The sequence below is a fragment of the Triturus cristatus genome, chromosome 4_2, assembly GCF_964204655.1.
Source record: "Triturus cristatus chromosome 4_2, aTriCri1.1, whole genome shotgun sequence".
In the NCBI taxonomy this organism is placed as follows: Eukaryota; Metazoa; Chordata; class Amphibia; order Caudata; family Salamandridae; genus Triturus; species Triturus cristatus.
The window spans coordinates 857,638,354-857,666,004 of NC_140586.1; the positions used below are offsets into that span (position 1 = coordinate 857,638,354).

At 41.7% G+C, this 27,651-nt stretch overlaps 1 long non-coding RNA gene across 1 annotated transcript in view; it reads left to right on the forward strand.

The window, feature by feature from the left end:
* Positions 1–1,773: 1,773 nt before the first annotated feature.
* Positions 1,774–27,651, forward strand: part of LOC146835263 (uncharacterized) — a 209,046-nt gene continuing 183,168 nt past the window's right edge. Inside the window, exons 1-3 of the long non-coding RNA XR_014960701.1 lie at positions 1,774–1,864; positions 8,298–8,438; positions 20,288–20,361. This is a non-coding gene — a long non-coding RNA (uncharacterized LOC146835263). The remainder of the gene's footprint in view (positions 1,865–8,297; positions 8,439–20,287; positions 20,362–27,651) is intronic.

A 27,651-nucleotide genomic window follows, 5' to 3' on the forward strand; every position in this document is an offset into this window, starting at 1 on the left:
AGAAGATTAGTTTCTTTTTTAATATAAAAAAGGACTTTGCCCCAATTAACATAATATGGGCTGCTTTTAAGGCTACATTGAGAGGCATAATCACCTCAAAAGAGATACCAAAACAGAAGGCTAAAAAGCAGGAGAGAATGGCGATAGAAAATAGCCTGGCCTATGCGAACCAAGAATGTTTTAGAAATAGGACTCCAGACACTAGGCAAGAAGTACTAAATGCAAAAACAAGAATTAGTTAATTCTATTATGAGTTTGGGGATATGGCAAGTAGGTTATATCTTCAGACAAGTTATGAAGATAGCGATTATACAGGAAGATTGCTAGCTTGGCAAGCAAAGGAGAAACAAGTTCGAAACAGAGTTGAATGCATTCAGGATAAAGTAACTAAAACTCGCTTAAAGACCACGTCACTAATAGGCGAGGTGTTTCTATAAAGATATCAGACATCTCACCAGGTCTCCTTAGAAACAATTAATGAATTCTTACAGGAATTGGCCATTCCAATTCTGGGAAATAATTTTAAGGAGCTGCTGCTAGCCGAATTCACAAAGGAAGAACGAGATGTGGTTATCAGCTCCTTGCCTAACTGTAAAGCTACAGGAGGGGATGGCATTCCCGCGGAATTCTTTAAAGCATTTTCTACAATTCTTTGCCCCAAATTTTTAAGACTTGCAAACTATCTACTACAAGGGGGTGCCCTGCCAGTATCTTTCCGCACTGCAGTAGTGGTTAGTATTTTAAAAAAAGATAAAGATAGTGAAAATGTCAATTCTTATAGGCCAATAGGCCTTTTAAACACTGACTATAACATTTTCACTAAACTTCTTGCCAATAGGCTAAATAAGATGGAGGGATCACTTATTGGAACGGATCTGTCAAAGCCCAGCTCACCTGAGTTTCTGTTCAGTTCTGATGGAGGTTGAAGACAGTCCTGAAACCGCTTGTTCCAGCACACTAGTGTAAACAGTGCACTAAGAACCAGAAGCTCAAGGGAAGGGGGGAAGTGGATAAAATAAAAAAAGAGAGAGACAACACCGTTCTTGCGTTTCCACTGTTGAAGTGCCGTTACAAGCGGCGGCCCTCTCTGATTTCTGTAGAAATGGATGCCTATTGGAATATAAACAAAGAACAGATAAGTGCAACCTATCCCTACATGTGTTCCTGACTAACCCTTAATCTATTAGAATTTCCCTTCTACAAGTACCTCTTGGATCCTGGTCTTTAGCTTCCAGGTTTGGTATGTGTTACTGTTCTGTATGTGTTTTCTATTACTGTAACATTCCTATATTCCTATAAAAATCAAACGAATATCATTATCAGAGTTATCAACATCTAACATTCACCTTAATATAACTAAAGCCGAAGTTCTTAATTGTAAACTCACTTTTCACACATTTCCAGACTTTTATAAAACAAATACTGTACTTTTACATCAAGATAACGCAGGTAATTAGTTCAAGTCCTTGCTTTACTGTTGGCCTTGCTGCCAATGATTTCCTCTGTTCGATTTTCAAAAGTTCCAAGTAAAACAATGTTTATTTCACTAAGTTCCACAAAGTATTCTTCCACAAGTTCGTGGGAGCTATCTTGTTCCAAATTGTCTATACATGAATCCAGAAATCTCCGTCAAAGTTCTTTCAGGTAATAAAAGGTTTTGCACTTACTTGTTGCTGGAAAGGGATACTGATCAGTCTAACCTTGTCCTCTTTCTCTTTTGCAGGTTGATTGCAGTGGGCAGAAGAGGGACTGAGGCAGGAAGGAGCCGGAAACCGGAAGAAGGAAGAGCCAGCAGTCACGCCCGTTGAAGCCAATGAAGGTCAGGAGAGAGCAGGAATGCCAGCGCCGAAGGATGCGTCCTCGGGTAAGCAGGAGGTAGACGAGCACAAGCACTGGATGAGGCTCAGGGGCTGTCTTTTATAGACAGGACTGGGTGTGGTTCGAAGAGCTGGGTGTGGTTTGAAGAACTGGGTGTGGTTCTCACATGCCGGTGTGCAGAGCTTCTGTTATTATGCTAATGAGTAGAATTAACACCTGCTGCCCATGTTCTAGAAAGGGATGCAGGGCTTCAGTTATTAAGCAAATGAGTTGAAGTAACACGTGGCCTAGGGAGGGGTTTTCTAAATAAGCCTTGATAAATGCAAGGTCCAATGTGCAATCAAACAGAAAAATCCAAACTTGTGAATACATTAAGCAACATACACAGAAGCCTAGGGAGGGGGCTGAGATAACAAGAAAGGCTTTCAATAGTATGTTTAAAAGAGAGCTATTACTAAGACCACTAGTGCAATGAGAGGGGACATGCTCTTTGCTGTGCACAAACCCTAACATTCGCCCTCCTCTAAGGCCCTCCTACTGGACGGGGTTTCCCTGGATTTTTTAGATAAAACTGTCTAATCAACCGCGGGGCATGTACATAGGATGCTGGTTCCCATGAATTCTCAGTTTCATCATAACCTTTCCATTCTACTAAATAAAACAGACGTCCCCGAATTCTTTTTGCGTCTTTTATGCTTTTCACTTCATATTCTAGATTTCCCTTAATTGGTATGGGTGGAGGTGGTGGTTCAGGTCGGGTTTTTGGGTTGTACGGCTTACGCAAGGACACATGGAAAGTAGCATGTACTGGGTATTCTTTTGGTAAATCCAATTTTACTGTTACCGGGTTTACTATGGCAGTTACACTAAAGGGTCCAATGAAACGTGGTTGCAGCTTTTGGGATCCCTCTATATTTAGGTTCTTTGTAGAGAGCCATACTTTGTCACCGATTTTATACATTGGGGCCTCAGATCTGTGTTTGTCTGCTTGTTTTTTCATGTTTTCTTTGTACTTTAATAAATGTTTCTTGGCCTTGTCTTGTATGTCACCTCATCTCGTTAGTCTATCTGTGACTGTAGGCAACAGGGAATCTTCTAACAAAATGGGTATAGCTCTTGGATGATACCCCTGCATGAAATAGAATGGTGAACAAAGTAGAGCTGCATGTTCAGTATTATTATAAACAAACTCCGCTACTGGGAGAGCTTCAAACCATTCACTAGAATAATCAGCCAATAAACAACGTAGCGTTTGAAGTAAGGTTTGGTTCAGTCGTTCAGTTTGTCCATCTGTTTCCGGATGGAAAGCAGTGGATAAAGCCACATCTATTTTCAGTTTTTTGCATATGGTTTTCCAAAATCTAGAGTTGAACTGGCTACCTCGGTCTGACACCACTTTACTTGGCAAACCATGTAAACGCACAATTTCTCTTATAAAAATATCGGCAAATTCTGCCGCAGTTGGCAATTTCCGTAATGGTACAAAATATGCCATTTTAGACAAAAAATCCACTATCACTAACACTGTTGTGAAGGATTTTACTAGTGGTAAACCTACAATAAAGTCTACACTCACAGTGTGCCAAGGTTGTTTGGGTGATGGCATTGTTATTAACAAACCGTCAGGGGCCTTATGAGAAGATTTATGCCTTGCACAAACTGGACAGGTAGTGACAAATTGCTTAATGTCCTTACTCATATTATCCCACCAAAAGTGTTTTCGCACATTTTCCAGAGTTTGTACCCAGCCAGGATGACCTGCCAACGGTGAGGCGTGATGCCAAATTATTACCTGTGTTTGTAATTCTGTGGTGGGCACTAACAGCATGTTGTCGTGATAAAATAAACCTCGTTGTATTGTGTTATGGGAATCCCTTAACCAATCTTGAGGTGCTATTTGCATGTGTGCATTATATAGATCTTTGATGAAATCCTTCTGTTGTACTGGTGCCAAAAGCTTTTGGGGAGGAATAATGGGTTCTCCTATTTTGTCTTGTTTCATGTCTGAGGTATGTCCGTATCTAGATAGCACATCAGATTGAATTTGTTGTGCACCTGGTCTATAGGTTATAACGGTAGTCAAAAGTACTAAAAAAATATAACCAGCGCATCTGCCGTGGAGTTAGTGCTTTTAGTGATCCGAAAAACTGTAGGTTCTTATGGTCAGAAAAGATGGTAACAGGGTACTTAGCTCCCATTAAATGGTGCCTTCACTACGAAAAGGCTACTTTGATAGCTAATAGTTCTCTTTCAGCCACAGTGTAATTTTGTTCAGCTGGTAATAACTTTTTGGAATAGAATGCTATAGGATGTAATTGGCCATCTAAAGCATTCCGTTGAAGAGAACTCCTCCTAAAGCTACTTGTGAAGCATCCGCTTCAACAAAAAATGGCAAGTCAGGATCAGGATGTGTCAGAATTGGGGCTGAAGTGAACTTTTGTTTCAGGAGTTGAAAGGCGTGTGCTGCCTCATCAGACCAAAGAAATCGTTGCCCTTTCCGCAACAAGGTGGTTATTGGGGCCGCAATGTCTGCAAAATGAGAAATAAATCTCCTATAAAAATTGGCGAAACCCAGAAATTTCTGAACATCTTTCACAGATGATGGTTCTGGCCAATCAGTGATAGCACTAATTTTCTTTACATCCATAGTTATTCCTTGAGGTGACAGGCAGTATCCTAAAAAGGCCACTTTGCTGACATTAAAAGTACATTTTTCTAATTTTGCAAAGAGATGATTTTCTTTTAACTTTGATAATACTGCACGAACATGTTGGGTATGTTCCTCCGGGTTCTTAGAGTAAATGAGGATGTCGTCTATGTATACTATGACACAAACGTCCAAGAATTCGTGTAGGACCTCATTTATAAAGAATTGAAAAGCCGCAGGGGCATTACACAACCCAAAGGGCATTACTGTGTACTCAAATAGACCAAACTTTGGGGCATATCAACAAGGGCTTTATCTCTGCTTTTTTGGCTTTAAAAGCCAAAAAAGGAGAGATAAAACTAGCGCCCTATCAACAACAGGGTGCTAACATGCAAATTTGCATGTTAGTACCCTTTTACTCTACGCTTCCCCTTGCATCTCTAATGAGATGCAAAGGGGGCGTTCCAGAGTAAAATAATAGGAGAAATGTCGCTAAGCGACATTTCTCCTATTATCAAGAATGTCGCTAACCCTGTTAGAGACAAAAAAAGCAGCGCTAACCGCGGTTAACGCTGCTTTTTTACATCTGGTATTTTCTGACTTAGCCATGATATCCTATGGAAGGAGGATATCATGGCTAAGTTTGCCTGTCCCTATCAACAAGGTAACGTGAGATTATCGCTGGGTTTCCAGCGATAATCTCATGTTAGCCTGTTAGCGTGAGGATTTTTATCGCTATTGAGATAAGCGTTGCTAATAGCACGCTATCTCAGCGATAAAAATTCACGCTAGCCGGCGATAATTATCCTAGCGCTAAGTGCGCTTAGAGATAATTATCGCCGGTTGTTGTTGATATGCCCCATAGTTTTAAAAGCTGTCTTCCACTCATCCCCCTCTTTTATTCGGACCAGGTGGTAAGCTCCCCGCAGATCAAGTTTAGTGTATACAGTAGAATGTCTTAATTGATCCAACAACACAGGTATTAGCGGAAGAGGATATTTACTTTTTTTATTGTAGCCTTATTTAATCTTCTATAGTCGATACACGCGCGCAAAGATTTATCCGGCTTCGGGATAAAAAAAAGAGGAGATGACACTGGAGATGTGGAATGTCGGATGAACCCAGACAGCAGTAGGTCATCTAGATAGGTTCTTAAATATTTGGTCTCTTCGTCAGTCAAAGCATATACTCTGTTATTAGGTAAAGGGGCCCCTGGGATAAGATCTATACGGCAGTCATATGACCGATGTGGGAGCAATACACTAGCCTTCACTGGGTCAAAAACGTCTTTAAAGTCAGAATATTCAAGAGGGAGACTTGGTTCATCTTGTGAAACACTAGCACAGTGTATTACCGTGCTTTGTTCTGTACCTGCTTCTTGATAGCAATTGGTTCTACAGAATGAGGAATCCAAAGTAACTGTTCGGTTCACCCAGTCAATTCTTGGGTTATGAGTTGTTAACCAGGGTACCCCCAGAATCAAGCCAAAATTAGGGGTATCTATTAGATCAAAGTTAATCATTTCTGTATGTCCGTTTTGACAGACCATGACAAGTGGACTTGTTTGTTTTGTGATTAATCCTGAGGTCAATTCTGACCCATCCACTGCACATACTGCTTCGGGACAAGGCTTTAAACAAATAGGAAGACCTAACGTTTTAGTTAACTTATTGTCCACAAAATTTCCTGTTGCTCCTGAGTCCAGTAGGACAGGGAGAGAATGTCTAACTTGGGTAGTTACAATTAAAAGGATCTGAATTATGAAATGTCTAGGTATGTGTGGTACCATGAAGGCTGCAGAATTAGAGGTTTGAGTAGGATGCTTACTCGACCAAGTAACCTCCCCCCTTGTCGAGCTTAATCGTTTCCTGACTCAGTTGAGGAGATAGAGGAAGCAGTACCCCTTCGTGAAGTTTTAGGTTTTACTGGACATTCTCTGGCAAAATGTCCTGCCTTGCCACAATATAAACATAATTGAAGTTTTCTCCTTCTTTCTTTTTCCTCTGACATGAGTGGTCCTCTGAGTGTTCCTATTTGCATAGGCTCAGGTTCAGGGAGTTTATGATCTGTGTCTTTCTCCTCATGTCTAATAAAAGTTAACCGTGATTCTAGTTTAGATTTATCTCCCTTTCTTTCTCCAAGTCTGTGTTCCAATTTCACGACTAAATCTACAAAGTTAGAATAGTCTTCTGGCAAATCAACGATATGAGCCAACGCGTCTTTTAACTCGTCTCTCAAACCTTTATAAAAAAGGGAGACACGCTTTTCTTCTGGCCACTGTGTCTCGGTGAGTAAACGATTAAAACTAGTGAGATAGGTCAATAAATCCTTGTTACCTTGCTTAAGATTTAAAAGCTCATTATCACTTGCCTGCATAAAAGTGTGTCTTGCAAAAAGGCCGGTCATAGTACGTTTAAATTGATTCCAATTATGGAGGATGGGATCATCTCTATCCACAAAAGGAATTGACCAATTGGCTGCTGTACCACCCAAATAAGACAAGACGAAAGCCACTTTCGTAGTGTCTGTGGGGAACTGTTGTGGTTTACAAACGAAGTGTAATTGACATTGATTGATAAAAACATGAAATTTGTTACTATCTCCATGAAAACGCTCAGGTGCTGCTAATGGCACAGCATTAGGGACATTAACAGTAACCTCAACTGGGGGAGGGAAAGTTGTATGTCTAGATTGCGCCCCTGTCTCTGAAGGGGGTTTAAACAACGGCGTAAAAGCTGTGTTCCACTGAGATTCCCTAGGTTTATACCTGCTTAAATCCTGTTTTAAAGAGGTGTTCTCCAACTTTAATTTCTCTATTTCCTCTTGCATATGTTGTAAGATGCCAGACACAGATTCATTATGGGTCAAGTCCTCGTTTAGGGCCTGCTCCATATCTGTGGCGTCAATGCCCTCTATTCCTTCCCCGGCGTTCATCGTCCAATAGAACTGAATATTTTAAAGGCTTGTGCTTCTGTCAAAGCCCAGCTCACCTGAGTTTCTGTTCAGTTCTGATGGAGATTGAAGACAGTCCGACCCCACCCTGAAACCGCTTGTTCCAGCACACTAGTGTAAACAGTGCACTAAGAACCAGAAGCTCAAGGGAAGGGGGGAAGTGGATAAAAGAAAAAAAAAGAGAGAGACAACACCGTTCTTGCGTTTCCACTGTTGAAGTGCCGTTACAAGCTGCGGCCCTCTTTGATTTCTGTAGAAACGTGTGCCTATTGGAATATAAACAAAGAACAGATAAGTGCAACCTATCCCTACATGTGTTCCTGACTAACCCTTATTCTATTATTAATTCCCTTCTACAAGTACCTCTTGGATCCTGGTCTTTAGCTTCCAGGTTTGGTATGTGTTACTGTTCTGGGATGTGTTTTCTATTACTGTAAAATTCCTATATTCCTATAAAAATCAAACGAATATCATTATCAGAGTTATCAACATCTAACATTCACCTTAATATAACTAAAGCCGAAGTTCTTAATTGTAAACTCACTTTTCACACATTTCCAGACTTTTATAAAACAAATACTGTACTTTTACATCAAGATAACGCAGGTAATTAGTTCAAGTCCTTGCTTTACTGTTGGCCTTGCTGCCAATGATTTCCTCTGTTCGATTTTCAAAAGATCCAAGTAAAACAATGTTTATTTCACTAAGTTCCACAAAGTATTCTTCCACAAGTTCGTGGGAGCTATCTTGTTCCAAATTGTCTATACATGAATCCAGAAATCGCCGTGAAAGTTCTTTCAGGTAATAAAAGGTTTTGCACTTACTTGTTGCTGGAAAGGGATACTGATCAGTCTAACCTTGTCCTCTTTCTCTTTTACAGGTTGATTGCAGTGGGCAGAAGAGGGACTGAGGCAGGAAGGAGCCGGAAACCGGAAGAAGGAAGAGCCAGCAGTCACGCCCGTTGAAGCCAATGAAGGTCAGGAGAGAGCAGGAATGCCAGCGCCGAAGGATGCGTCCTCGGGTAAGCAGGAGGTAGACGAGCACAAGCACTGGATGAGGCTCAGGGGCTGTCTTTTATAGACAGGACTGGGTGTGGTTCGAAGAGCTGGGTGTGGTTCAAAGAACTGGGTGTGGTTCTCACATGCCGGTGTGCAGAGCTTCTGTTATTATGCTAATGAGTAGAATTAACACCTGCTGCCCATGTTCTAGAAAGGGATGCAGAGCTTCAGTTATGAAGCAAATGAGTTGAAGTAACACATGGCCTAGGGAGGGGTTTTCTTAATAAGCCTTGGTAAATGCAAGGTCCAATGTGCAATCAAACAGAAAAATCCAAACTTGTGAATACATTAAGCAACATACACAGAAGCCTAGGGAGGGGGCTGATATAACAAGAAAGGCTTTCAATAGTATGTTTAAAAGAGAGCTATTACTAAGACCACTAGTGCAATGAGAGGGGACATGCTCTTTGCTGTGCACAAACCCTATCACTGGTCGGATCATTAAACAATATTATTCCACATCATTATGAACACACAGAACACCAAAGGGCAACTAACCAAACAAAAATACTGGGTCAGAGACACTAATAACATAGACAAGGCGAAAATGACAGAATGGGGCAAAAAAAACCTAATTTCCCCTGCAACAAAAGTGGGTCCGAATTAACAGAACACTACAACCGAACATTATCAAATATAATGGAGGCAGTAGCACCTCTAAGACACAAGAAGCAAAGAATAAAACCTTCCCAGCCGTGGTACTCTCAAAGCCTAAGTGAGGAAAAGGGAAGTCTTAGACAGGCGGAGCGAAGATGGAGACAGGAACCCTCAACGCTACTTCTAAGCAAACTATGTGAATGACGAAAAAACTACAAGAAACACATCTGGGAAACCAAAGCATCGTACTTCAAAACCCAACTAGACAATGCAAAAAAATCACCCAAAACGGCTGTTTGAAATTGTCAACGAACAAACGGGGGTGAACAAGGTTACTAAGTTCAGTAATAACTCAGTGAAAAAATGTGAATCGTTTGCCTCATTTTTCAATGAAAAGATCTTAGAAATCGAAAGGAAATTGCAACTGTCAATCACAGTTCACAAGACAATATAGGCATTGATCACTATCCCATCAATGTCCCTACGCACCAGATGATGGAACTAGAGATGAACCACCTTTACAAGACCAAAAATCAAGCCACATGGAGCGAGTTCAAAAGACTAACAGAGGACGAGGTCCTCAGGGTTTTACTATCTATGAAACCAACCTCCCTTTTCAATGATCCCATCCCTTCCATAACACTAAAGGAACTAAGTCACATCTTCTCACCTATACTAACGGAGATTGTTACCTCATCACTAAAACAAGGCAGCATCCCAGAACGCCTTAAGACTGGTCAAGTGACACCCCTCTTGAAAAAAGTGGGTGCTGACCCTTCAATCCCGAGCAACTTTTGGCTGGTGTCAAATATCCCCTTTCTAGCAAAATTGCTGGAAAAATGTGTGCACAATCAATTGAGCCAGCACATTGAACATTTCAATCTACTCAACAAATTTCAATCAGGGTTTAGAGCAGGACACAGCACTGAATCGGCCATTGTCCATACAATGGATGACACCCTGAAGATATTAGACAACAACAACTCGTGCTTACTCATACTCCTAGACCTTTCATCGGCGTTTGACACGGTCAATCACAACACCCTACTAGAAGTACTAGAAAAAAGAATGGGGCTATCCAGGAAAGTGCTTGCTTGGTTTGCTTCCTTCCTACAGAATCGCTCACAACGCATCAAACTTGGCAACTCACTCTCTGACCCCTCACCAATGAGGTGTGGAGTCCCCCAAGGGTCGACCATCTCCCCCACACTATTTAACCTATATGATATGGAACCACTAACTGAAATCCTCAACCATCCGAACATTGCATACCACATGTACGCAGACGACACACAACTATACTTAAAGATATCCTCCCCAGACGACGTCATTCAACTAAACCCAGTCGTGGCTCTCTCAAAACAACCTCAAGCTGAACTCTCTCAAAACCGAATTCCTTATTTTCTCCCCACAAAACAGCTCCTCACTCATCCAAGATTGGCTCAAGCACCTAGGTGCACTCTATTGCAAACCTACCATCATCGACTCCACGAAATCCCTTGGAATAACACTGGACAAGAATCTGAATATGAAAGCTCACATCAGTGCGACCACACACAGTGCGACATTTCAACTCAGAAAACTGAAGAAATTGAAACCATTTTTACCCCCTTCGGACTTCAAACAAGCAGTACAAGCACTGGTGGTCTCCAGACTAGAATACGGCTCGGCAACCCTGGCAGGGCTACTCAAAGCGAGAACAGCTCCACTCAAATCAACTCTTAGTGCGGCAGCGAGACTGGTAACAGGAACTAGATGCTATGCCCACATCACCCCATCCCTTAGGTATCTAAACTGGCTTCCAATTGAGGCAAGAACTCAACTGAAAAATGGCTGCTTCACACATAAAGCATTACACTTCAAAGAACCAAGTTACCTGGCAGAAAAGATTTGAATCTCACGTGGCAGCCGATACCTACGAAGTGCTAATTCTCTCAGGCTTGAACCTCCTAGATTCCGAAAACAAAAAACGTACACACGATCCTTCTCCGGGGCAGCACCAAGGATCTGTAACTTATTCCCACCCAAGTTACACTCTAACCCATCGACCCTCTTGATCAAAAAAGAGGTAAAAAAGATACTAATGAATAGATTCCTTGCACAATCTTCGAAGTCCTACGACACATCAAGGACAGCAACTTTTAGATGGATCAGACACACGTCATTTAAAGGAGAACCCCCGTAAGCTCGGCTCCTCGGGGTACCTGGATCCAAAGAGTCTAAGAGCAGCAGCAAATAGCCACCATGGAGTGGATAGAGCAATGAAGACTAATGGAATATTAACGGACCGACTGTTGTATAATTGTGCTATTTGTTGCAACACCCCATTGCGACTCTTTTACTCTGATTATCTGTCAATACCTTTCATCTTACTCTTTCAACCCTATGTATAGCACTCTGATACCCATGGGTCATGTGCGCGCTTTATAAAACACTCTAATATAAAAAAATAAAGTCATTTATTTCTCTTTCCATTGTCGGGACACTGTCAGCCAAACTGTTGTGGTCATCTTTTAATATGCCAAAGTTTGATCTCAAGCCCTCACATTTCAATTCCAATGCCTCTCTAGAAGCAGTAATGGCCTCTAGACGCAGTATTGGCCTGAAAGATATCCAACACAGTGGGCTCAATCTATAGACTCTCCGTTGGTGAAGGTCTTGCAGCGTCTGCCATATCAACCGTCAGGGCAGTCCCAGCTTGATTGCCAGCACCCAGGTCACGCTTCCTAGAGATCTTACCCATGACTAAGGGAGCGATCTACAGAGGTAGGTACGTTCGCTATATGTAGCTGTCACAACCAGTTGTGAAACTCCACATGGGTGAGTCTGCCGTGGGTCTCCTTTGGGAGCGTGCAAGATTCCTCTGAGCAACAGCTAGACTCCAGGCGCACCCATTAGCAGCACAGAATAGGGCGTCAGCCAGTAAACGTCAGTGATGATTTGCAGGGGGGCGAGGTATCTGTTCCCAGATGCAGTCGGACGCCACAGCGGGCCCTTTCCTCGACAGTCCTGGGCCTCCAGCCCACAGAGACAGCCCCCAATCTCCACTACCACGTGCAGGTGATCAGTTGCAGATCATCAGGATCTCAGGGAAGGGGATCACATGGCGGGGAGTGGTGGGGACACCAACATGCGGGCCGATTAGCTCAGAGCGAGAGCTCCCCCTAATGCACTGTCAACACGGGCAAAAAACGTGGGCCGCAACCCACAGCTCAGGACCTCTGTTAAAATCAAAGATGATTGATAGTCTTGAATTCCTTTATTGATAAACAGCACAGTAGTACATCCTTCCAGCTGCGGACTCGCAAGCAACTGAGTCTTTTACTGGAAAGCTAAGTATACAGTTCTACACTAGAACCTGGAACGCACTATGAAGGATAACAAAGCGCATGCCACTGATACAGTACTATTAGCACTTAAAGTGATATGAACATAAAATACAACACATCCCCCTCCTTTAAATAAAGAAAAGGAAGGAAGGAAAAAAGAAAACTAAAATTAAAAAATAAATAAAACATAAGGTAAGAAAAGGAAAACTAGACATAATCATTCAACTTCTTAGGAAAATACTTTACACGGTTAGAGGTTCTGGCCTTAGGACAAAAGGAATTGTCTTTCCTCAAACTGCCGGATTCACCAGAGGTACCAGCATTACCTTCATTAACAAGGTTTGATTCACCAGGAACATAAGTTGGAAAATTGCTCCTCACACTGAGAGGACACTTTGCAACCCTTCTAACATTCCAGACTTTCCCATCTTGAGTGGCAACCAAGTTCCTAAATACTCTTTTAATTTGAATAGCTTTACCAAATTTGCTAGCACCCTTGCAGATGATTCCTGGCTTTAGAATTCTAACCCAATGACCAACTCTAAAAGTTGGTATTTGAGTTTTCCACTTTTTATCAAACCACAAACAAGTTTTTTGTTGTTTGTTCTTCACCTTTGAAGCAATATCCTTAACACATTCACTGCTCGTAATTTGCTTCACACACTTCTCTCGAAACCACCATGGACAAATCTTAGAGGCTGGCTCTCTTCCTTTCAACAATTTGAACGGACTAACTTCAGTTGTAGTGTGAGGAGTGATTCTGTATAGCCAAAATTTCTCTCTCACTATATTCAACCAATCCTCCCCATGCTTTATAGATTCTACTATAAAGTCCTTCAAAACTCTGTTAAACCTTTCAACCTGACCATTTTCATGCGGTCCATAAAGGGAAGTGAGAATATGTTTTATTCCACATTCTTATACAAAATTTTTCATCTCTAAGGAAGTAAATTGCACACCGTTGTCAGTGACAAGATAAGATGGACAACCTTCACGTGCAAAAATTTCTCTTAGAAAGTTTAAAACAACATCTGCTGTAATTTTGTTCACAAATTTTACCTCCGGCCACTTACTATGGTAATCTACTAACACTAGGGCAAATTTAAACTTTTCCGGAAGCATGTTAAAAGGACCTGAAATGTCAAAGGCTAACCTCTGCCAAGGTTCCTTTGGCCATTCAACCATTCTTAAAGGAGGAGTTTTAACACTGAGCATCCTTTCACTAGAAACACATAGCTCACATTCCCTGACTACCCGTTCAATGAATTTGTCAATGCCTGTCCACCAAAAGAAATTTCTTATGAGGCATTTCATAGATGAAATGCCAGGATGTGTCTTGTGAGCAATTTTAAGGATAACATCTTGCATTCCTTTTGGGGGAATACACTTACAATTCTTAAAAAGAAAATCCCCTTCAAATTTCAGATCACCTGCGACCTTGAACAAAGGTAATAACTCAGGTCTGATTAGATGTTTGTTAGGCCATCCTTCCATAACATATTTTTTTATGTCCAACCAATCCTTATCCTTATTAACACATTCTTCCCAAAGGTTCTCACTAATATCCTGAAACTGTGCAGGCATAATGTCACTAATGTTAAGGACAAAATCAGTCTCTTTTATAACATTAACACCACTTTGAACACATGGTAACCTTGATAGGAAATCAGCTGTGACATTCTTCTTCCCAGGTACGTATTCTGTTTTAAAATTATACTCTTGAAGCCTAGATGAAAGCCTAGCAATTCTAGCGGTAGAATTCCACCCACCACCAGATGAGAAAATGTTGACTAAAGGTTTGTGGTCTGTTCTTAACGTGAATTTGCCACCCCAAACATACAACTTGAAATGTTCGATGGCCCAAACGCACGCAAGTAATTCTCTTTCAATAACTGCATACTTCCTCTCCGACTCATTGAGGGTTCTTGAAGCAAAGGCCACATTCCATTCTTCTCTACCATACCTCTGCGAAAGAACACCTCCAATGTCATACAAGCTAGCATCGACCGTGATAATGCACTCTTTTTTAACACAAAATGGCTTCAAAGTGGGTGCACGCACTTTTTCTTGCTTGATATTATCAAACGCCTTTTGTTGGCTACTACCCCAGATGTAATCTGCATTCTGCCTAAGTAACTCTCTCAAATGTTCCATTTTGCTTGCAAAATTACTTACAGATTTGCTATAATACTCACACATCCCCGCAAAACTCAACAACTGTTCCTTGTTTATAGGGGATGGAGCATTGATGATAGCATCCACATTGGATTTCTTTGGGACTACACCATCACATGAGAGAGTATGTCCTAGGTACTCTACCGATTTCCTGTACAACTTACATTTGCTTTCCTTGAGCGTGAGACCATTTTTTTCCAGCCTACTGCAGACCTCTTTAAGATGAACATTTTGTTCTTCCTCATTTTTTGAAAAGACTAATATGTCATCTTGAAAACATTTTACAAAAAGATTCTGAACATAACCCTTTGAAAAACCAATGCGGCTGATGCCAAATCAAACGGCATCCTGGTGCAGCGATACAGACCTTGTGGGGTAATAAATGCCGTTAGGTTTTTTGACTCTTCAGACAGACAGATCTGATGATATGCAGACCCTAGGTCTAACGTTGAAAATACCTTTGCGCCTTCCAACATAGATACCACTTCATTTATATTTGGGAGAGGATGGCAATCAATCACAATGTTGGAATTTAAAGATCTGAGATCAACACACACCCTCAAATTCTTATCAGCCCTGCGTACTAAAACAATGGGTGAAAGCCATTCCGAAGACTCAATCTCCTCAATGGTACCTTCATTAGTAAGTTGTTTCAACATCTCTCTAAGCTCTTCTGTCATATTAATGGGTACACCTCTCAATTTTTGTACTACCGGACGTGCATTAGATTTTAGAACAATTTTTTGTTCAAAATCCTTAAGCCTTCCCAACTTTTCACTGAAAACATTTTTATACTGGTTTACTAAGATCTTCCCTTTGTCATTTGGATCTAAAACTGCAACTTTTCCTTTTGAAAATTGATCTAAAATTACAGGTTCTGCAGCTTGTGGGTTTAAAATAATACCCAGCTTCCATTGATCATGCCATCCTAGCACATTTACACCTTTTACAGCGATGTACAATTTAATCTCTGCACTTCTGCCTTTGAACCACAAAGTAATACTAAAATATCCTTCCATATCAATTCTTGTGCCGTCAAAACTCTCAGCAATAACATCGCTGGCATGTAATTTGTTCCCATTACATACATTCTGCAGTTTTTCTTCAAAATATTCTTTTGAAATTATTGTCCATGGCGATCCTGAATCAGCCATGAGCTGTAATTACACACCCAACACTTCGACCCTACATTTGGAAGACTCTAGTAAATTTTTCTTTCCCTCACTTACACCTTTATTAACAATGGAAACAGCAAAACCTCTCTCACACTCAGTATTGACACAAGTTTCTTCCCTTCTCGTCTCATTGTGAATCACTTCATTACCACTAACTGTTGAAATTGAACCAGAAGTAGATGTGGAAGGATTACTCCTTCTATTTTCTCTGCAAACCATACTAAAATGACCCAACCTTCCATACTTCCTGCATTCTCTGTTTATAGCAGGACACCCTGTAAAAGATGCCAAATGTGTTTTAGTTCCACATGTTTTGACCTCCCAGGTTCCCATTACTTCTAAAAGCATTTCCACTGTTGTACCTGTTGCTTGTATACCTCTTTTGTACGATATCCGGCTTGTTGTTTTGACCCTGCGTACTACTTCTCGTATTATTCTTTATAGCACAAACCTAAGTTCTCTTGCACTTTCTTTTTCCTCACATGCACAATTATCTGATCCCTTATCATCTCACCAGCCATCATACCAAATTTACAATGCAAACATAAGGATCTTAATGCAGTCAAAAAGTCATCGACCGATTCATCCTCCTTCTGCGCCCTCGTGTAGAACTTAAATCTGTTCAACGCAATGCTTGTAGTTGGTTTGAACCGTTTTTCTAGTCTCTGTAATGCCTTGTTATATACGTTCAAGTTCTCTTCTCCAACTTGAGGTGTTACTTGTGGTAGCGCTCTGAAAATATCTTGTCCTTCTAAACCTAAACAATGCAGTAAAATGCTTTTCTTTCTTTCCGCCCCCATGTGCTCTCCATCAATCGCCTTCATGTATGTTAAGAACTCTTCTTTCCACCTTAACCATGGTAGAGGTGGATCTCCCTTATTCTGTAAAAACTTTCCAGGAGGATCAAATTGCATACTTTTTAATATTTTTTTATTTATACCAACCAAGGGCCATATGTAGTTAATTTCTATTTACCGATTTCTAAATACCGAATTTTACCGATTCAGTATTTAAGAATCGGTAAATAGAATGTAAGGAAAAAATCGGTAAATTTTACCGATTCGGTAATATTCGTTATTACCGATTCGGTAATAAGGAATCACCTTCCCATTCATTCCTATGGGCCTGGAGGCCCATAGGAATGAATGGGAAGCCATTCACTATTATCGATTCGGTAAATACCGGAGGAGCATATTCAAGGATGGCAGGGTGTCACATTGACACCCTGTTGCACCCCTGATCGTGCATGTGTGCACATGTAGCGCACATACATGCCCTAAGGGCATGTATGTCTGCCACATGGCACTTTTAAAAAAGCACAAAATTGCTTTTTAAAAGGTATTCGGTATTTACCACCAACCTGTAGTTGGTGGTAAATAACGAATCCTTAAACCAAAAATGCACTCACTTGAGTGCTCCCTACATAGGAGTTAAGGATTCGGTAATTTACCGATTCCTTAAAATAACGAATCGGTTCATTACCGAATCATTAAATCCAGCCTCCTACATCGCAAAGGGCTAAATACCGGTCGGTAACGGGTAATTTACCGCATTTCGGCAGTTACCGACCGGTATTTAGCTACCTACATATGGCCCCAAATGTTTTGCAGGTCTTCCTTAAAGCAAATAACTGATGCTTCCCAAAGATTTAGAGATATACTCCTTGACTTCCTCCCAAAACAAGTTTAAAATGTTTTAAAAAAAATGTGATGAAATTAATTTCCCACCTTTTGTTATCTTATTACTGCTCTTCTGTTCTTGATGCCCACTGTTCCTTGTAAATGCGCACCACTTTCCTCTGTGGTTGCTCCGTGCTTCGTGCTCCATGAACCGGTCGCCTTAGCAACCTAAAATTACTCCCACAACACTCTTGCTTCGCACTGACGCGTAACAATTGCCGATGAGATCATTCATCGCTTAGCAACGCGAATGCATCCACAACGCTCCGCACGTCAGCGTGCGTTCAGCGTCCTGACGATCTTCACTCGATGACGTACCTTCCTCTGCCGCGTTCTCCACAGAGGTGCTAGGATACGCCGATCGTTCCTCCTAGACGTTCTTTAAAATGACGGTAAACTTTATTCATTTCCAAAATTAACTTCTTTCACTCCTCAACTCGCGCTTCATTCCCAGATGAACTAACGAATTGCTGATTTCTCCTTTTCTTCAAATACTTCTGTTCTCAACTTCTGAATGCCAGTGTTCGTTTTCTTCTTTTTTTTTAAAAAAAATGCACGAACTATTCGCTTCTCTTTTCCTCTTCTTTTCCGTGGATTCTTTTACTCTCCGTTCCCGTGCTTCTTTTGACGGGAGAGATTAGTAGCTCGTCACCAATATTAAAATCAAATATGATTGATAGTCTTGAATTCCTTTATTGATAAACAGCACGGCAGTACATCCTTCCAGCTGCGGACTCGCAAACAACTAAGTCTTTTACTAGAAAGCTAAATATACAGTTCTACACTAGAACCTGGAAAGCACTATGAAGGATAACAAAGCGCATGCCACTGATACAGTAGTATTAGCACTTAAAGTGATATGAACATAAAATACAACAACCTCCCTTTGCAACCTGTCAGGGCAGGCAGAGCACTACTTCCTACTCCCGGATCGGGATGTCCATTTCAGGACCGCCACACATGAGCTCCGTACGCCTCAGGGAGAGCTCCCCGGGCAGGATGTACCACTCGGGAAGGGCACCACTGCCGGAGCAGGACGTGGTTCTCCGCTCCGCCGTCCGCCTACCTACTCCACTGCCGCCTTTGCTCCCTGGGACCACCGAGGATCACAGATTGGTCCGGGTAGGTCGCCACAGCTCCACTGGCCGACAGCCGGGTCCAACAAGCTGCCCGCCAGGCGCACTAGGCACCGCCTCCAAGCTGGGCCCGCAACTAAGGCATCCTGGAAGACAGCCCCTCCTTCACCGTGAGGTAGCCGCCATCTTGATTCGCGGCCTCGCTTTCACATGGACACCCCTGGAGGAATCGGCATTGGCGGTCCGTTCGGTCGGCTTTTTTCCCTCATCACTGCCAAGAGAGGGGGCAGTAATGAAGGGGCTGAGGGGAGCCCAGGGTCAGGCTTCACTGACAGGATGATTCTGGCTTAGGTCTGGCCAAGCGGAGCTCAGAGCAGTGCTGTTAACTCCATCAGCGTCAGTCCACTCCCCTCTTCTTTCAAAGACAGGTTATCGTCTATCAGGATGCCTAGATTTCTTACTACCTTTTCATAGGGGTAGGGGCCAAACCCAGTTCTGGGGTCCACCAGTCTTCGGACCAAAAGGTGCGAGCCTTGTTGAAAAGCAGTATCTCAGTCTTTCAACTGTTCATTTGAAGGCAGTTGGACGACATCCAGAGGGCAATTTTTATCATGCATTTACTTATTCTGATTAGACAGACCTGCGATCATGGGGAGAAGTGCTGGGGCCAGGATCACCGTGATATAGAGAGGATAGGTAAAACCCAATAAAGTCTGTTTACAAAAAGAAATGATATAGAGAGGATAGGGATCCTCTGGTGAGCTTGCTCAGGGGTTTATGGATCACAGTTTTCCAGAAGGGCGTGGTAATGTGTGCCTAAGAAGGTGAGTGTGTCAAGTCCTTGCTGTTTGAAACCATTTGAAAGGGTCTGGTAGATTTTGGAGATATTTTTCTTCAGAATGGTCTGCGAGATCATCGCAAAGAGACTGGGATGCTGGAATGGGAGAGGCACAAACAAAGGGGCTTATTTACAAGCCCCTTGCGCCACCGGTATGTCACTTTTTCCCATGTTAAAAGTGATGCAGCGCCTGTGCAAGGGGCTTGTATATAAGCCCAAAAGTGCTTAGTGAATTCTTTTGTTGAATTTCCTGTATTGTTGTCTTTCTTGCTTCCCTTAGGTTTTTATGATAGGTTCCTAGAACTGCTTTATAAGTAAGTGTCTCAGCAAGAGAATTAGGGGCATATCATAAAGGGCCTTATCTCCGCTTTTTTGGCTTTAAAAGCCAAAAAAGCTGAGATAATGTTTTCGCCCTATTAACAAGGCAGTGCTAACATGCATTAGCGCATGTTAGCAGCCTTGTTACCGACGCCTCGCTTTGTATCTCTAATGAGATGCAAAGTGGGCGTTTCATCTCAAAATAACACAGAAAATGTCGCTAACTGAACTTCTCCATATTACCAAGCCAGCCCAGGACACCCATAGCGATAAAAAAAGCTGCGCTAAGCGCAGTTATCGCCATAACCTAACGTCTGCAAAATGTAAGACTTAGCTATATTTATAATGGGAGGTGGATTCTGTGGCGAAGTCCATATCTCCCTATTACCAAGGATTCCCTTATCGCCGCATTTGTATAGCTGGATTTCCAGCGATGTCCCCTTCTTTTGCCGCTATCGCCGGATTTGTTATCGCTGTGGAGATAAACGTTGATGATAACGCGTTATCTTAGTGATTTAATCCAGTGATAGCCGGCGATATAAAAAATAGCGCTAATCGCGCTCAGCGATAATTATCGCTGTGTGTTGTTAATATGCCCCTTAGTGTTTCTCCATTTTTGTTCCAGCTTTCTACAGTCTGCTATTTCTGCTATAAGGGACTCCGAAACCAAGGAGAAAAAGCTTTACATTCTGGCTGATGGTGAGTGAGATGAGGGAGTTGCCTGTTGGCGATCTTTTTGTTCAGGTAAGTGTTGATTTCTTACCCCGTTTACTTCACACTCCTCTTGATACTTGTCCATGATAGCATCCTACATTTCATAGTTGATTTTGGTATTCTTGGCACAATTGAATATCTCGCTATCATTTTTTATCTCATTTATGTCTTTAACTATTTTATTTATCTGAGACACTGCTGAAACTATTAGCATCTCAATTAAATCCCAATATGTTTGATTTTCCCATCTTTCTGCTCTTTCATTACCTAGGCTTCTAGCACTAGAATGATATTTATTCAGAGGCCCGGAGTATACTATCAACTTCTAAGTATTTCTTAAGTATCATTGATTCCCACCACTTGATTGACTCTCTTTTCTGAATATGATCTAATTTAAGGAACAACTATTTTATGCTTTTAGGTTGATTCCTATTTTTGGTATTGGGACCACCACATTATAAACCTGAAAAAACTTTGGTTGCCAATGCCTCCCTCTTATCTATATTTTTTTACATCACCCCCACAATTAGATATGCAAATAAATTAGGAACACAATTATCAACAAGCAAACTTCTTAGCAGTTACCCTGTTTGTGTGTTATGTGCCCGGTGCTAGACCTCCCTATAGCACAGGTTACACTCCAGTGCACATGTATGGGCCTCATTTATGTTTTTTTTGCCATAGGCCAGCGCATCAGGCCTTGCTTCTGCACTGCCCTATGGCAAAAGAAAAGGGGAGGAATGCGCCGTATCTGTCAGATAGGTATTCCTGTCCTTTTTCCCTGCGCCGGCGCACAATGGGCTGCCGTGCACCAACGCAGGCACCTTTGCACCATGGTGCAAAAGTGCCTGCATTGCGGGGATGAGTATTTTTTGAAGGAAGGGAAACCGTCCTACACAAAAACAATCACAAGAGACTTTTTTCTCTTTCTATGTGTGCTGCAGAATGAGGAAAAAAGAGGAAAAATAAAGATATTTCTCCTCATTGTGTCTAACTTACGCCTCCCCTGGAGAGGCGTAGGTTTTGGGCGCTGCCTCAGACTTACAGTTTCTCATCAATCTGGGGCTGTGTCAAAAAGCCATGGAAATTGCTGGGAACACACCCAGTAATACCTATGGAATGCCCCTTTCACCTAGTTTTCTGTGTGGAAGGGGCATATATTTATAAGACCATGAAAAGCCACGTACCATGGCTTTACGTGTCCTTATAAATATGCAAGTGGCACATCGCGCCACCGGAACGTAAAATAAGTGACGTTCCGGCAGTGTAAAAGTGTAGGAAGGGCCTCATAAATGAGGCCCCTATGTGTTTTATAAATTGATTTAAGATTCCTTACCAGGTAATTTGAATTGAAAAAAATCTTATTCATGCAGTATTTATAATGAAGTGTTTTAAAAAGTGTTGCTATCAATTTCCACGAGAGAGCCATGCATTTGCATCGGTATTCACAATTCTATATAGCCAACATGTCATTTGCAGCTATGAAGCTTCCTCAGGGCTGGTAACAGAACACGTATAACACATATGAATACCAACCACATAAAAGCTCTATGTGACCAGAATAGCCTCCATATACTTTGTACACCAATGATGAACATACTTACAACATACATAAAACGTAATCAATCATTGAAATATCACATAATTCACTATGGGGCCTATGCATCAACAATGCCATTTGCGATTCCTTATTAGCGAAAAATAAGGAATCGCTAATAAGGAATAGCAAAAGGCTATGCATGTAGGAATCGCTATTCAAATAGCGATTCCTTCATATTCCTTATTACCGAATCGGTAATACCGAATCGGTAATAAGGAATACCTACCCATTCATTCCTTTGGGCTTGGAGGCCCATAGGAATGAATGTAAAGCCAGTCTGTATTAGCGATTCGGTATTACCGAATCGCTAATAGCGGGAGCACTTTCAAGGGTGCCAGGGTGTCAAAAGGACACCCTGTTGCACCCCTGAAAATGATATGTGCACATATGTTGCACACACACATGCTCTAAGGGCATGTGTGTGCGCAACATGAAACTTTGAAAAATGCACAAAAGTGCATTTTTAAAAGTTTTTGCAAATTACCATGCAGTTCATCTTCATGGTAATTTGCTCCCCCTATTAGCGAAATCGCAAATTTTTTAACTTTGATGCATTGCATTTAAGGAATCTCACTTTGGGATTCCTTAAATGCAATCGCTATTTAAGGAATCGGTATTTAAGGAATCCCTATTTAAGGAATCGGTATTTAAGGAATCCCTATTTAAAGAATCGCTATTTAAGGATTCCTTAAATAGCGATTTCTGCTTTTGGGTTGATGCATTGGGATTGGGTATTTTTAACTTAATACCGGGAGCTATTACCGAATCGGTATTTTACCGACTGGATTTTGGGTTGATGCATGAGGCTGTCAATGGTATAGCAATTTTAAGATTTATTGAGAACATAGTCAAATTCAATATACAACTTCATACATGATGACATCATCAATGTATATAGTGGCATCACATAAAGAGAGCCCCACAATATCAGTGTACATAACTTGTTTATAAAGATTAAAACAGTATTCCCCTTATCATATTTATTTTTTCTAGAAATAATCTTTATCTGAGTCATTAACTATTGATGCATAGGTAATCCTAGAGTCAAAGGAAACTAATTTCTTGCCGTGGCCATAACTTGCAACAGCTTGGCAGTTTGGGCTGGACTGTTCCCATGAGGCCCAGGGTCAGACTGATTTGCATATAGCTGTGTCTGAACTGGGGTGGCAAAGTGAGCTAAAGAATGATGATGGATTCAACCCAGATCTGTGAGTGTCTGAAAATTTTCAGCGCTCCGTCCATCATCTCCTTGTGTTCACTTTCTAGTAGTGGCATTTCTGCATAAATTACCACAAAGCCACCTGCACCACTGGCAAGGGGTTGTCGCTGTGAATCCAATGATAGGAAACATCATGAGGCTGCTCTACTACAATCCTCTATTGGAGCCTAAAGTGATCCCAACCATTTCCCCATGTTAGCCTATGGGAAGAGCAAACCTTACATGCAGTGAAAACATGCATGGGTATTCCTCACTACCTGGGCAAAGGACACATCTACCTTCCCTGGCTTTCACCTACCACTCCCTTCACCCCATAGGACATACCCTTGGGGTGGAAGTGAAAGGTCCTCCCAGGATGGCTAGACTGAGTAAAAGCGCAGTTGAGCTGATCAGCCTGCAATGAAAGGCTGGGCACGTAGTTAAGAACACCATCGGTGCACAGCACACACCAGCCTGCAATGACAGGCTTGACACGTATTTAGCAGCACCATTGATGCGAAACGCACACCAGCCTGCAATGGTAGGCTGGACACAAATTTAGGAGCGCCATCGGTGTGGATGCGCACACCAGCCTGCAATGGCAGGATGGACACTAGCTGGCAACCCCGGGAAAGCACCTCTTCCTAACATGTGCAGGAAGGGTGTATGCACTTTCACACTGCATTTACAGTGGAAAAGTGCCCCAGACCCTAAGGCCTTAACAAGAGAATCAGCAATACCTGGGAGGAGAACGCGAAACATTTGGGTAAACGCTACCTGAAGGGTTTAGGTCTAACACAGCTCTTTATTCTTTGCCAACTTTCAAAAGTTGGAAAAATTCTACAGTAAGTTGTTAATGGTCTAAACCAAAAAGGATAGGAGTGAGAAAAGACACATTGTGTTACTCTGCTTCCCAACTGATCAAGAGTATCCCACTAAAGAGGAACACAGCTCAACAGTTATATCATTATTTCCCTAAACCTACTTTTGAATCCTTCCTAGATTTTTAAAAGGACTCTCACTCACTAGAATTTGTTGGGAAATGCTTAATCATTGAGTGCATGCACAGCTGTCTTGGGAAATTGGGTGGGCTCTACCTTGGATTCTAAGGTAGCACTCACTATCTTGTGGAGGAATCTTGAAGTGAAAATTACCTAGCTGTACAATTTATAGAGAATTTCCATATTTTATTTAAAATGGTTCCCTGGTAAGTTTAAAAACAACTGGCGATGCTCTTGGAGGAACCTATTATCACCAGCATCTCCAGGTCTACATGTTTCAGCCTAATCACTGCCTATACGACCACTTGGCTTTTTTTCAGGACCACAGGATATGACCCTTCTTTTTCCTACTCCTTCTTACTAGTCCTGTCCTCCTACTTTGAGCCTGATGTATCAAATGTGTACTCGTTTGGTTGCACTTACACACATTTATTGATTTTACTCCTATCAGTCTTTTCGGTACTGCAGATCCATAGAAAGAAGTGCAGTACTGAAACTATGTGACTGGCTGATTGCAGCATGGCAGAAATATTGCGCCTGCCAATACATGACTAAGAGACTGAGGGCCATATGTAGGAAGCCCAATACCGGTCGGTAACGGCCGATTTTCGGTAAAAATCACGTTACCGACCGGTATTCATGCTTTCTGTATGTAGGGGTAAATTACCGAATCCTGAAATGAGATGTAGGGGGAGTGTGTGGGTGTAGTGTGGATTCGTTATTTACCACCAACTGAAAGTTGGTGGTAAAGGACGAATGTCTGAGTAAATGCATTATGTGGCCCTTAGATGTGTGCAATGTGGCAGACATACATGCCCTTAGGGCATGTATGTGTGCCACATGTGCACACATGCAGGAATCAGGGGTGCAACAGGGTGTCACTGTGACACCCTGCCACCCTTGATTGTGCTCCCCCCATTACCGATTCGGTATTTACCGATTCGGTAATGGTAACTGGCTTCCCATTGATTCCTATGGGCCTCCTGGCCCATAGGGATCAATGGGAAACAAGTTACCATTACCGAATCGGTAAATACCGATTCTAAAATACCGACACTTACCGAATCGGTATTTCTTTACCTACATTACATTTACCGATTCATAAATACCGAATCGGTAAAATTCGGTATTTAAGAATCGGTAATTTACCTACATATGGCCCCGAGTCCTGAAAAAAAATGAAAAAGGGCACATAAGGCGGCAGGATGAGCACAACCTGACACGCGGAACCACAATTTTAGTGCTAGACCCGTGGTATCCAGCAAGGTTCTCCTATGTGGTATCACAATTTCCTCCTAGTACATTGGTACCTAAAACATTACTAAAAGAATTAGAAGGATCTGGTTATTGACCAGACTCTGTAGGAAACTGCTGCTGTGCCGTCTGGAGCAGGTGGTTAGCCTTTCAAACCACCTGCAAATGAGAGTTCATGCTCTGCTCCTTACAACATACATGCAAACATTTTAGAAGAGGGAATTGGGAGATTTTAAACAAATAGTAACCAGAATGTATTTTTCTCCATTGACTTCTATTAAGGCCTGAATTGGGTCTACTGGCATGTATGGGACTTGCAAGTGTGCTGCAGCAGGATCAGATCTCTGAAATGCAAACACATGTTTTCCCTACCTGTCAGTAGCACAGAGAAAGCACTCTGGCAGGCAGAGAAAGCGTAACAAACATGTTGTGCACTGGCCTGCAGGAGCAGCTTACTGGCGGTGTATACTCCGAATGACACAAGACCAGTCCCTGTTGGCTGAAGCCAGCAGAGGAATCAGGTTTTTACATGCAAGATTCGGGAGGCGGGAGAGTAGCCTTGAAAACGGTAGTTTCTCATCCAAATATGGTTAAATTGATAATATAATTAGGTATGGTCACAAGGGGAGACATTCTTTACAACGCAACTGTTACAACGCAGGTACACTTACATTGCATGATTTTATAACACATGCTATTACAACGCATATACAAGTACAACTCATGCTTTTACAACGCATTGATAAGTATTGTATGGTAAGTGTTTGTTAAAATGTTTGATAATGTATGTTAAATAATTTAAGTAATATTTATTTATGAAAGAAAATAATTTCATTATAGTTTATAATTTTTAGGTATTAATATTGTCATCAAAGAGTTAATATTTATGTTAACAATAATAATAATAATTATTTTATGGAATAGTTATAAATTTTGAGTACATTAATACTCAGGTATGAATATTAATACTACTGTTTAAATTATTTTGGAAACATTTATAGATGATATTTTGATTTTAAGATTAAAAAAATAATACTCAGGTATTAATGTTGTTATTAAATACTTAGGGGTCTATTAGTATGTTGGGCGGATCGCCACCGCCATACGCCCGACATTTCCAACCGCCCGCATCCCATTTCCCCCGCCATATTACGATGGTGGGGTGGGACCCCGGCAGACGGAAAGCCAGTCTGACGGTTTTCCGCCAATTGACGAGTCGACCGGGCGGAAAAGGGGCTGTATATAGTGGCGGTGTCTGCAAGACACCACCATCCATATTACAATGCGGGCGGGAAAGTGCCTTCCATGGAAAGGCATGCGGTTCCTGACTGGGGGGCCTGTTGCTGGCCCCCAGGGCGTTGGGGGGGGGCAGTGCACATGGGCATTTGCAGGCACAACGTGGCAGGCACCACGCTGTGCCTGCCACGTTGTGCATGCAAATGCAAAAGGTGCATCCACAGCATTGTGGCAGGCGGTGCTGTGAGCACCACCCGCCACAATGTTGTGGATGGGGGATGCCACCGCCACCGTGGCGGTGGCATCCTAATTGCCGGTGCAGGACTGCCGCACCACTGGCGGCCGGTGCCAGCACCGCTATTAGGTCCCTTAATATTGATTATAATATTTATTTCGTTTATTTTAAGGTTTAGGTTAAATTTTATGTAAATTAATACTCGGGTATGAATAATATTTACAAGAATGTATTTGTTATGTAATAATTTATAGAAATATTATAATAAAGTAATAAAATATATTTGAATATTTTATGCAGAACATTTTTTAAATAAAAAGATAGGGAATTTGATGTTTAAATATTATTATTGTTAAGAATAACTGGTGAACAATAATACATAGATTTAAATGTAAAGTATATGTAAATTATTAATTAATGTAAAAAACCCCATATATTTTAATGTGTAAAATAACAAAAAATTATTCATTATTTTATAATTTTAACAAACATATATAAACATGTATAAACAAATGCAAAATATGTAGGTGCCGATTCCGATCCTGTAAAACCCGGGTACGAATGGTCGTACGGAGCGTATTCTCCGCACGACTCGTACCCGGGAAATCCACCTTACAAACCAGCAAGTACGATTCGTACAGAAATACCATTTCCGGACAAATCGTGAAAAACACCGTACGGATAAAAAATACCTACTATTCTGATCCTGGACAGCGCGTACGCGACTTCCGCACGGACTCAGGCAGCGTTA